Source organism: Pseudorasbora parva, chromosome 3, assembly GCF_024679245.1.
Source record: "Pseudorasbora parva isolate DD20220531a chromosome 3, ASM2467924v1, whole genome shotgun sequence".
NCBI lineage: Eukaryota > Metazoa > Chordata > Actinopteri > Cypriniformes > Gobionidae > Pseudorasbora > Pseudorasbora parva.
The window spans coordinates 29,720,315-29,732,047 of record NC_090174.1 but is presented as its reverse complement, the minus strand read 5'-3'; positions in this window follow the sequence as shown (position 1 = coordinate 29,732,047).

The window sequence follows — 11,733 nt, the reverse complement described above, 5'->3', positions numbered from 1 at the left end:
ATAATAATAATAATAATAATAATAATAATAATATATACGTTTCGGTTAGACTTTATTTCGATAGTCCACTTTAAACATTCTACTAACTATGTACGTTTTCAACAGCATGTCAACTAACACTAATTAGAGTATTAGTAGACTGGTAGGTTATGGTTATGTGTTGGGGTTCGGGTTAGTAGAATAAGTTGAATTGTAGTTGCAAAGTTACTTATAGTCAGTAGAATGTCTGTTGGGGACCAACAAAATAAAGTTTTCGTCGTCGTCGGTGCTCCGCTCTTTCTTTGGAAATTAATGTGGATCCAAAACATTCCGATTTTGTCTCTATAGCGGTCCCTGCCTTCCCCATTTAACGTATCCCGGTAAATTCCACATCCCTTTCGGGATTTTAACATGTTTTTTCTTTCTCCCAACTCTGCTTCTCCTCATTCGACTTGCTGTATGTTTACTTTCGCGAGGCCATCAACATGGCCGCAACCTCGGGCGGCTGCCTCAGAGGAACCGACCGGGATCAAGAGACTAATTCTCATGGACCGGGATGACTTTCCTCTGGAGCAGTCCCAGGATGAGACATTAAAACACGCGTTTCAGCAGGTCCGTGCCATCGATGGCCAGTCTCTCCGACCTGCTCTTCCGCTCTCCTATCCGTATTTTGCCATTATAAAAGATCGGTTGTATCGAGTGACCCAAGACGCTCGGACAAAAATAGATACAACCCAGTTATTAGTTCCAAAGAGCCGCAGGGAAATGCTTTTCCACGCGGCTCATACGAATCCTATGGCGGGACATTTGGGATAGGCGGCTACACTGAATCGTCTCATGACCCGATTTTTCTGGCCAGGCATTCATGACAACGTGCGCAGGTGGTGCGCGGCGTGTCCGGAATGTCAGTTGGTGAATCCACTGGCCGCCCCAAAAGCGCCTTTGCGCCCCCTTCCATGCAGGTCCCCTTCAAGAGAATTGCGATGGACCTCATCGGGCCATTAGAGCGATACGCACATGGACACCGCTTTGCACTAGTCATAGTGGATTATGCAACGCGCTATCCGGAGGCAGTAGCCCTCCGCAACATTTCCGCGAAAAGTGTTGCGGACACGCTGTTTCGTCTTATCTCCCAGGTGGGGGTTCCGAAAGAAATCCTCACCGATCAAGGCACGGCGTTTATGTCACGTACGTTACGCGAGCTGTACGGGGTATTGGGCGTTAAATCGATTCGAACTATCGTCTATCACCCACAAACAGACGGACTGGTCGAACGGTTTAATCGCACGCTTAAATCCATGATCCGAAAGTTCGTACAGGATGACGCCAAAAATTGGGACAAGTGGTTAGAACCCCTCTTATTCGCTGTGCGGGAGGTCCCACAAGCCTCCACTGGGTTTTCCCCCTTTGAGCTCCTCTATGGACGCCAGCCCCGAGGGGTACTGGATGTCCTGCGAGAGGCTTGGGAGGAGGGACCTTCTCAAGGCAAAAACGAAATTCAATACGTGCTGGACTTGAGAACAAAACTCCACACTTTGGGGCGGCTATCAAGGGAGAATTTGTTACAAGCCCAGGACCGCCGGAGCCGGCTGTATAACAGCGGAACGAGACTACGCAAATTTTCACCGGGAGAGAAAGTACTCGTATTACTCCCAACCTCTAGCTCTAAATTAATGGCTAAGTGGCAGGGGCCGTTTGAGGTCGCACGACAAGTCGGGGATCTTGATTATGAGGTTATACAGTCCGATAGGGGAGGGGCGCGTCAGGTATATCACCTCAATCTCCTCAAAAAATGGAATGAGGCCGAATCAGTGATGTTGGTGTCGGTGGTCGGGGGAGAGGAGGATCTCAGCCCAGAGGCGAACATCAAACGACAATCTTTCGCTCTGGCCCCGGGGGGAGATCACCTCTCACCGTCCCAACTCACTGATTTAACAATGTTACAGGCGGATTTCGCCGACGTGTTCTCGCCTCTACCGGGCCGTACAAACCTCATTCAGCACCACATTGAGACCGAGCCGGGTGTGGTAGTTCGCAGCCGGCCGTATCGCTTACCTGAACATAAGAAAAATGTGGTTCAGGATGAATTGAGCGCAATGTTAGACATGGGAGTAATCGAGGAATCTAACAGTGACTGGGCCAGCCCGATAGTTTTAGTCCAGAAAACCGACGGCTCCGTCCGGTTCTGCGTAGATTATCGCAAGGTGAATGCTGTGTCGAAATTTGACGCGTATCCAATGCCACGGGTTGACAGGCTGTTAGATCGGCTAGGCACGGCTCGTTTTTATTCGACATTGGACTTAACAAAGGGCTATTGGCAGATCCCCTTGTCTCCATTGTCCAAAGAAAAGACGGCTTTCACGACGCCGTTCGGTTTACACCAATTTGTCACCCTTCCGTTTGGATTGTTCGGGGCACCCGCGACTTATCAGCGTCTCATGGACTGGATTCTCCGGCCCCATGTGGCATATGCGGCTGCCTATCTAGATGATATTATTATTTTTAGTCATGATTGGCAGTGGCATATGCAGCATTTGAGGGCCGTCCTGAGATCGCTGAGGAGGGCGGGGCTCACGGCCAATCCAAAGAAGTGTGCGATTGGGCGTGTGGAAGTGAGGTATCTGGGCTTCCACTTGGGGCATGGACAGGTGCGTCCCCAAATTGATAAGACCGCTGCGATTGCGACCTGCCCGTGCCCCAAGACCAAAAAGGAGGTAAGGCAGTTCTTGGGGCTGGCGGGATATTACAGACGGTTTATTCCCAATTATTCGGACCTCACCAGCCCTCTGACTGACCTTACTAAAAAGGAGGTGCCAGATACGGTCCAATGGACGGTCAGCAGGCCTTCACTCAGGTAAAGGCTGCTCTATGTGGCGGGCCGCTATTACACTCTCCTGACTTTTCTCTCCCTTTTCTGTTGCAGACTGACGCGTCGGACAGGGGGTTGGGCGCTGTCCTGTCCCAGGAGATAGAGGGGGGGGGGAGCGGCCGGTGCTGTACATTAGCCGCAAGCACTCAAAGAGAGAGGCTAAGTACAGCACCATTGAAAAGGAGTGACTGGCGATCAGGTGGGCCATTCTCACCCTCCGCTATTATCTCCTGGGGCGGGAGTTTACCCTCTGTTCGGACCATGCCCCGCTGCAGTGGCTCCACCGCATGAAGGATACCAATGGCTCTTGCCTCATCTTCCCAATTCGGCAGTGTCCTGATGACGTCGCCGAGGCACGATACGCGCAGCTGAAGACCAGATGGAGGGGATCGCTGCAGCACCATGCAGGAGGCAAACAACGTTTTCCGGGCACTTCTGTGGACCCACCGGGGTCGGCGCAGAAGTCCAAGCCGTTCCACAGCCACAATGCAAGACGGAACAGCGACGCAGCCGAGATGCGGAACATCTCAACCCAGTTTCACAGACAAGGCTTAAGCTTGTCCCAGACTAAAATTCATATTTGAGCTTTGAGCTTAGACAACATATACTTACATGTTTATCACTTTTAGCAGTGTTGTATCTAACTTCAAAGGGTTTCCTGTAAAATGACGCCAACATTTTGAACTTAGACCACTGTATGTGTGTATGGGAAGCTTTTCAATTTGGGTAGGCCAAATTTAGGCGGAAATGGTCCCGAAGTTTAAGCGGATAAGATAAACAGAGCTGCGTTACCTCATACTCATGACCGTAAAAGCAGAAATGGCGCCAGCGACTGTGGCATAATAAAAGTCCTCTGCTCACGAGGCATTTTATGTTCATCTTATTAACAATCGCTCCAGCGGCCTTGCTCAGCTCCCACAACACTCAGTCCTGCTCTGCTTCACATGCAGTAACGTTAATAATCACATCCATGAACATGATATCTGCCCAAGTCCTCTCCAGATTTTTTTAACCAGCTGTGATGTGAAGACCAAACTTGCCGTCATCAAATTTGGCACCTTTGTTTTGAATAAGTGACCTCTAGCAGAGGGAAAGGTTACATAGAGCACCTTTAATCTAAACCCTGACTGTGTACGAAATCATCCCCTAAACCCTCAATCCACTATTCCCTACTTTAGTCCACTAATACAGATCACTTGAAGGAGTAAAAGAACTTGTTATTACAATCAAATTAATTTGCTTAGTCTTGCATAGATGAATCCTTTAAAGTTACAAATACTATTCAGTCAAGTGTAATGAGTGAATTTTCTGTGTCTTTTTTTGATGAATTAATCAGACTCATAATAATTACAGCTTTATTGAGTACTTCAGTATCCACAACAGGAGATGAGACACATAGATTACCTAAACATTTTTATTCACAGATTAGTAAATGTATTTTAGATCTGATGGTCACACTTAACTGAAGAATCTTGTCCTCTTTTACGATCGATCGTGGTGCAGACATTTATTTGGAAGACAAAGACGGTGAGTAGGATTTTATATATATGTGGTTATAATATGTGGTTTTTAATTATATTTTCAGGTGGGGACAACCCTCGGATGCTTAGAGCCCGTATTGTCAATCCATCAATCTATTGATGTGTTCAAATGAATTAAATCAATGTCACGCTGATGTTTTAATGGAAACCACCACCAGAGGTCATAATCACCACAATTCTGAGCAACCATTTCTGGTCCACAGCACAATAATGCTGCAATGAAATGTCTCTTAAAATTTATTTTAAACCCTTCTACAGAAAATGTATATACCGGTATGTATGTATGTATGTATATATATATATATATATATATATATATATATATATATATATATATATATATATATATATATATATATATATATATATATATATATATATATATATATATATATATACTACCACATTTTTGAGGACACATTTTATATAATACATATTTAAATATAATAAGTATTAAGGTAATAAAAATTGGCAAATTTTTTTTTTTGTAAAACAATCTCATATTTGACAAAGGAAGATTCATGTGCAGAATATCGAGACTTTCTGAATATTAATTTAAAAAGCAAAACGTAATCATTATATATATATATATATATATATATATATATATATATATATATATATATATATATATATATAAAAAGAAAATGAAAATATTAAATCTTTAAAGGTCATGTCTTTAAATGTGATAATGCTCTTGTTTCACATTTCTAATATGTTGTACCGTAAGCCAAGCATTTTAATCCACAAGAAAATATGCTGTAATGTATGAGGTTAGAGATAAGGGGAGATCCAAATGCAGAAGAATTTTAATACAGATAATCAAAACACTAAACAACACTGCAAAGAGGACCCAAGAACTGTCAAAGTAAAAGGGCTGCACATGGCTGCACACACACACAAACAAACTAACAAGACAGGTGAAAACAAATCTTGGAATGATGATGAAAAACAGGAAATTAGCAGAATGCAAACTAAAATTTAATACAGATATAGAATGACACTTGCTTCTACTGCAACTGTGGTTGTCTACTTGTGATGTAGGTAATATTTCAAGTAGCTCCGTTGCATCTCAGACACATCCTACAGTCACAGCATATAGCCTCTGCTCAATGCACCATAAAATGTTCAAAAAGAGGTTTCAGACAGAGATATAGTGTGGGACATAATTCAAACTTCATATTGCAACATGACATCATGACTTTGCGGCACTGAAAATGAACACTCCCGTCTTTCTGAGCACTTGCACAGTCAGGTTTTTCTATGCTCCTATTTATAGAAAATCTGCATAAAATAATCCCATAATTTAAGGCATTAGTTTTGCATAAGCTAACTTTAATTGTGCTTTCTTAGTGTAGTCTGACAGTGTTTTCTCACCCCTTTAGTTCCAGTTGTTAAAATATTAAACAGAAATGCAGTGAATAAGCTAGCTGGGGAACAGAAAAAAAATTAGTCATTTGATTCGACTTTCTCTTAAAGCTTTCATTTTGATAATTCTGATGTTGTGTTTTTATTTTTATTTTCTCTCTTGACTGTAGAGAATAAGTCAGTATCTGAACTGTCTTTAGTGGAGCCATTAATGAGGATATTATGCACAAGAACTACAGAAAGAGACAGAAAGCATGTGAGATGATGTCAAATTAAGTAAAGATTCACATATTGCTATCATTTTTACAAAACTACCAATGCTCTAATGGGAATTGGGTGACCGATGAATAATTGATGCATATAGTTACTTCATCAACTGCTTGACCTAAAAGAAAAAAGGAATACTTTTGAATAATAACCAAAATCGCCAACATTTTATACATTCATTTAGTATTAATTATACTTTATAAAATTATTTTAAATTATGAATATATTGCTTATTTAATTATGCACTATAAACTGCATAATAACTTTCCAGCCATGAGAAAAAGTGAAGAATGTTGTTCTGAGGCCGCATTTTGTGGCTCAACACCAATTCAAGGCTATTATGCAGTGAATTTTATTAAATATTGTTTCTTTTTTAGGAAATAAGACACCTAAATCAGACTGTTGCACATTACGGATGAGGATGGTGGTCATTTTGGGAACGTCTTAATCCGCCCACGTCGTTTATTCCATATTGCCTCTGTACTGAGGAGTCCACACCGCACACATTTAATTTGTCCGGCTTGTTTTCAAGAGGTCTGATTCAATGGAACACAGAAGCAGGACTTCAGATTGAAGCTTAGTGGATAAACTGACAATGTTGAGTAGATCTCCCTGACATAGATTCAAACCTGTGAAAACCAACACATCAATATTCATGACGTGTTGTGTTTTTTCTTAGACAAGTTCCTGTATTTAACCAATATTGATATTGAATGGCTGATATTCAAACCGTCTCTGTACTCCTCCCTTGCCTGCAACAGGCAGATCTCGCCAGTCGGAGGCAGGAGTTCATCTAAAATAAGCCTATTTACAAGAGCACATGGCAAATATCACATGAGGGAGCAAGGGATGGTGACAACAGAAACTATGTCAGTGAACATGAGAACAAATAAGAACATGAAACAAAACCAAAACTACACTGTAACATTTTTTTGGAAATTATGTGTGTTATTTCTGATGACGCAGTGAAACATGCCAAATTGTGCTATTTTCATGATTTATCACATTTTTTATGTGGTTCAGATACAAAAATATTTTGAGTTTCTATTTATTAAACAAATTTCCTTCATTGTATCAACTCAAATTTTAAATTTCAATAAACTCAAAATTTTAAGTCAACCAGGTTACTTACTTTTTTAAGTTAAACCAACAAAAAACACCACAAATTTTTTACAGTGTACAAAATCTTTTAATAATCTTTTAATAAAGGTTGTCAAATCTCAAAAAATGTTCATTGTATTAACTCAAAATTTTAATTTCAATGAACTCAAAATTTTAAGGCAACCAGGTAACTTTTTTTCTAAATATTTTTTTACAGTGTATACATGACAAAGAGATTCATCTAAATAATAGTTTCACACAATGTATTTCACCTCACCATAAAACTATTTCTAGCAGACTTTACTGTGCTATTCAACCTGCATTTCTGTGTGACAAATGATGAGACTGGTTGAATATAACACCGGAAGTCTCAACTGCTGATTGATCACTGAAATGTTGGTTAGAGCCCTTGAATCTTTCCAGCAACAGTAAACAATGATATCATGCAGACAGCAATCGTTCAGATTGTTGCTGAGATTACAATAAGTTTACATTCTTACACAAAGGCATGCAACATTTTACAAACATTTGTAGTTGCTGAAAACACTGTTGCACTGTAAACCCTAATGTTGTCTTTACTTAAACAAATCAAGTAATCTTGACTAAATATTAGTAGTTTAGTCCAAAAACTCAAAAATATAAGTTAGTATAACTTATTAACCTACAAAATACATAAACTTAAGATTTCAAGTTGAATGAACTCAAAATCATAATTCATTAAAATAGCTCACTCTGGTCTTGCTTTGATGTGATTGGCCATGTAAGAAGTTCTGTCTGGCAACGAGAACTAATTCACTGATTGGGGGACATTTACAAAAGGCGGTCCTTTTCTGTTGCTAATTCAAATTAAGATGGAGACTTTTTCATTGTGTGCAATCTTAAAATCGGTAAGTAAAAATTCGTAAGTTACTAAACATAATAATAATATGTGAACTAACATAACTAACCAGATTGACTTTATGTCTGTTTTAATGAAAATAATAGTTTCGTTTGAAGTCACCATGATGGAGATAAGTGTTTGCTTTAGTTGGGCTCTTGACCCTTGACTGTATAATATTATGATGTAATATTTCTCTGGCTGTTTTGTGTTTGTGAGACACATTTGGGAAGGAACACAAAGTCAAGAGAAATATATCAACAAGTGATGTTGTTTAATCATTGATGATGATAAGATCATCGTATATTGGCAGAATCCCTGATCTCATGCAGAGTCTAATGGAATATTAATACACATTTCCATGAGATTCTTTACTCTTGTGGTTATTGAACAATTTATTATTTTATTTTTGTGCACAAAATGTTTAAATCTACGGCATTAGTTAGCCATGCACAGACATCAAGAATCCGTGTATGAACCTCTACAATGGTGACAATTATTTATTTTTTATTTTTTAAATCCGATAAACAGGTCAATTCTGAACATAAAACAAGCTACAAAAACATCAGAACAAAAGAGCAAAAGTAAAAGCAAATAGTAAGAATCAAAGAAAATGTGTCACAAATCAGATGTATAATTTATTCATGCTGCACTGCATGCTGAAGTTTTGATTGGTTGTACCCAGCATGGTGTACTGAACTTCTGGTGTACCCAGTTTGGTGAACTTAACAATTTAAGTGCAGTGAACGTGAGCACCAAGTTAAGTGAACTTAAATATACAAGTTTTGTGAGACTCCATTACTCAATTGAATTGAGGGAATGAGTTTACTCAAATCATTTGAGTTCAATCAACTTATTAGGGTTTTCAGTGTGAAATATATTTGTAAAATATGGGATCTGTTGATTTCTATAATGATTCTGTAGAAAGTGCTGACCCTTGTGGGGTATTTGTTATGCATTATTTTTAGTAGTAGGCTAGTATTACACTAAAAGTGGTGAGGCCCACTCCAACCATTCACCATTCACTAATCTTCAGACTAAGAGATACGTCTGCAAAACTGTAAGCACATTTTCTGCTTGACACTGCAATTGCAAAACCAATTTAATCACAGTTCTCTACATTAGAGTGAACAGCTCTTGTGTGTAATTTGTAAATCACTGCCATTTAAAAGACACCAATTTACAGACTAGCTACCACTAAATGTGTGTGAAAATAGTTAGGCTGTGTCCACCAAACCGTCTTTGATATTATGCAGTAGGGCTGTGCAATATATCGAAATACAGCAACTGTACACATTGCAATATGCATATCGCAACGGCACGCAATATCTGAATTATTTTAATAGTTTACTTCAACATTGTGAAAAGTGTACTGGGCACGGCTGTTATTTATCTGACTTGCTTGATGTTAAAAAGAGTTATTAAAACAACAACTTGAAGTCTTGCGCTGTCTGCTACCTGACACACAGCGAAACGTGCGCACAAGATGCTTCTCTGAAAGTGGGTGATCCCTTCAGTTCTGTTTCGTTTCTTGTTACACACTCAAAACTGTCAACACACATAGTTATGGCAAAATTGCCATTGTCTTGATGAGTATTCATGTAAACCCAGTCGGTTATGCTTTAAGTGAACAATATTGGTTGGGGAAAGAAACCAAATGCGTGTCAATACCATGCATTATGTGAAAGGGGTGATGAATTGAGGAATCAACTTTTCCTTGAGCTTTTGATATATAAAGGTAATATAAGAATATTGTGTAAATTTCAGAGCTGAAAACTTCCTTGTTAGTAAAAGAAAAAATTTATAGGCACCAGGCTAGTCCTGTGCTTCATACTGACGTCAGTGGGCGACGAAACACCACCTCTAGCACATCTGATCCAGTAGCCTCGCCCACAGACTCAACCGGAGGGTGCTAGCTGGTCAACAACAATAAACATGCCGATGAAGATTAAGATATTAGCTATTCCTGGTTGTGGAAGAACACTTCCTTCAGATCCTAATATTAGGAATGTGTGGTTGAACTTTATTTTTAATTAAGTTCCAGCTCACGTGGGGAGTTCACTGTGGAATCATTTGTAAACAAATCTCTGGTCGATGCTGGATTTGGTTCCGACAGCAATGGTGCAACATTTGTGAGTAAAACGTGTTTTTATATTAGTACTGCATTGTTATAGATCGTTTATAGATCGCAGCCCGGCAGGCTGATGAATCTCATTATATTTCGTTCTTATTCTGCTATTCTCTCTCAGTCTCTCTCGAGTTGACATCTGAAGGGCGGCGCGCACGCCGAACGTGTATGTGTGTGCCGTGTGCGCGCGGTTCACGCTTATATCGTCCGATCTTGCGGGCTATGTGTAGGCCTAATATAAAAATAATAGTCCAGTCAATTTAATTTAATTCTCATTTACATGACGACCTGGCCAAGAGGCAGCATAAGCAGTAGTTATACGGTAAAAACATAAAATGAGTACAAAAAGCATAAACATAACATGTAAAACAAAAAACAAATAACTAAAAACAAGTTCAGAAATCTTGTATCATTAACCAAATTAAATTCTTAAAGGAGGATAGTGAAATAAATGAACTAAGTTTTAGAGTCTGCTGCAAATGATTCCAATCATAGGCAGCAGAAAACGGAAAAGAATAACTATCAAAAACGGTATGGACTTTATGGCCTATAAATTAATGAAACTGCTAGAGCGCAGATTACGACTAGTGTTACGAATATTAAGAAGTGATCGTAAATATAATGGTGTTTTCACAATATAAGATTTTTTTAAATAAACAGAAACCAATGAATTTGTCTACGAGAATGAAGAGAAGAACCAATTCAATAAAGAATACAAATGACAATGAGTGTTAAATGAAGCTCCAGTCACAAAGCGGATTGCAGCGTGATAACATCCAGTTTATGAAGAAGAGTTTTGGAAGCAGACCTATAAACCACATCACCATAATCCAAAATTGGAAGCAATTTAATTTTAACCAAAAGTTGTTTTGAAGTGTGTGTAAAAGACGATTTATTACGAAAAAGAAAACTAATACGAGATTTAACCTTTCTAGTAATATGTTTATATGAGTTTTGAATGTCATCTTGCTATCAAGCCAGATACCAAGATATTTGTAGCATTCAACAAAATCGATCTTTGAGCCATCTAATGAATACATTTCAGGTAAATCTATAATATGTGGAAGATTTCTATTAAAAACCATGCATTTTGTTTTCTTTGCATTTAAAACTAAGTTAAGGCTAGCAAAAGCATGTTGAATACGGGTAAAACTGGCCTGCAATAAGGACAGTGCAGGGGACAACGAAGAACTGGATGTATAAATGATGGTGTCATCTGCATATAAATCTATGTGAGAATGACCTGCAGCGAAAGCAATATCATTAACATATATGTTAAAAAGTAAAGGACCCAGTGTCCTTAAAACCCCTCCACCCTAACTGATTGTGAACGACCAGAGAAGTAACTCTTGAACCAAGCCATACAGCTCTCAAAAAAAGTCCAATACCTCTTAGCCTATCCATCAGTATGTTATGGTCCACTGAATCAAATTCTTTTGCCAAATTGGCACTGTGCTGTTTATGAAGGCTTTATCTCTAACACCAAGCATATCTGTAGACTCTGTTGATTTTCTCCTTGACTCCTTTAACTCAAAAGTTAAGAGTGTAATTGATGATATTGCTCCTCTGAAAGTCAGGAAAAAGAGTGGCAAACAAAAGGCAC